Source organism: Salvelinus fontinalis, chromosome 5, assembly GCF_029448725.1.
Source record: "Salvelinus fontinalis isolate EN_2023a chromosome 5, ASM2944872v1, whole genome shotgun sequence".
NCBI classification, from domain to species: Eukaryota; Metazoa; Chordata; class Actinopteri; order Salmoniformes; family Salmonidae; genus Salvelinus; species Salvelinus fontinalis.
Genome location: NC_074669.1, coordinates 64,722,578 through 64,723,766, shown reverse-complemented (window position 1 = coordinate 64,723,766; position 1,189 = coordinate 64,722,578). Strand labels below are relative to the sequence as shown.

The 1,189-nt window shown below is 38.3% G+C and overlaps 1 protein-coding gene across 3 annotated transcripts in view; it reads left to right on the top strand.

Moving 5' to 3' along the window:
• Nucleotides 1-276: 276 nt before the first annotated feature.
• Nucleotides 277-1,189, top strand: part of melk (maternal embryonic leucine zipper kinase) — a 37,532-nt gene continuing 36,619 nt past the window's right edge. For all 3 annotated transcript variants that reach the window (XR_008759594.1, XM_055924149.1, XM_055924150.1), the window contains exon 1: nt 277-888. The gene's annotated coding sequence lies outside the window, so the exon portion shown is untranslated. The remainder of the gene's footprint in view (nt 889-1,189) is intronic.

The window sequence follows — 1,189 nt, the reverse complement described above, 5'->3', positions numbered from 1 at the left end:
CCCAGAGGATAGTGGAGGTCCATCAAGCCCAGAGGATAGTGGAGGTCCATCAAGCCCAGAGGATAGTGGAGGTCCATCAAGCCCAGAGGATAGTGGAGGTCCATCAAGCCCACTAGCGGCTGCCCAGGCTATGCTCGTGGCAACGTCATTTCGCTGAATCTACTTTTAAAACTAGAATGTTATGGTTGGTCAGTCCTTGCATCCATAGCTTCGTCTATGAATTTGAGAGTGATTACATTTCTCCAGCCCCATCCTTCAGCTTTTTACCGAAACAGTGGCGTGGACTTGCTTTGTTATTGTTTCAACCGCTGATTGGCCCTATAAGGTTAGGATTGTGGGCTAGAATGATCTGATCCTAGATCCTGTAGTTAGAGACTTGTAGTGTAGAATCCGTTTTATAGCTGCAGTGCCATTACTCAACGATAGATACAATGACGGGGTAGGCCGTCATTGTAAATAAGAATGTGTTCTTAAACTACTTTCCTAATTAAATAAAGGTTAAATAAAAATAAATAAAATAAAATAATCAATTTTATAGATGCAGTGCCATTACTGAACGATAGATACAATGACGGAGTAGGCCGTCATAGTAAATAAGAATGTGTTATTAAATTACTTGCCTAATTAAATATATGTTAGATAAAAATAAATAAAATAAAATAATACATTTTATAGCTGCAGTGCCATTACTGAACGATAGAGGCAGGAAGTAGATACGTTGGATGCAGACACCGGAAGTAGGACATTTCGTCACTGTTGTGGGAAATTCAAACTTCGACAACAGGACATCACTGAGAGAGAGGGCGTATATTACAAATACAAAGTATATATTTCCCCACATTCGTGATAACGTTTGCTTTCCTCACAATATCCAAGTTTGTATTTAAGGTAGGTTCGACGCTTTAGCATAGGATAAATTAGTTAGCCAAACTGTACAAAAGTATCGTTAGCTTAGCTAGTTGAAACATTAGCAAACTTGGTAACCCGCAAGTCAGTAAATTAGCTAACGTAATAATGTTGCTAGCTGGTTTGAAATGATAAGTCTTGTCACAGTTTACTACCGTATTCGTATATACTAGAAGTGTAATTATGTTATTCTTTGTTATCTTTTGCGTTGAAACATTGTTTTAAGTTAACATTAGCTTATCGACTATTTCAAAGGAGACCGAAGGTTGTCAGTTGACAGGCA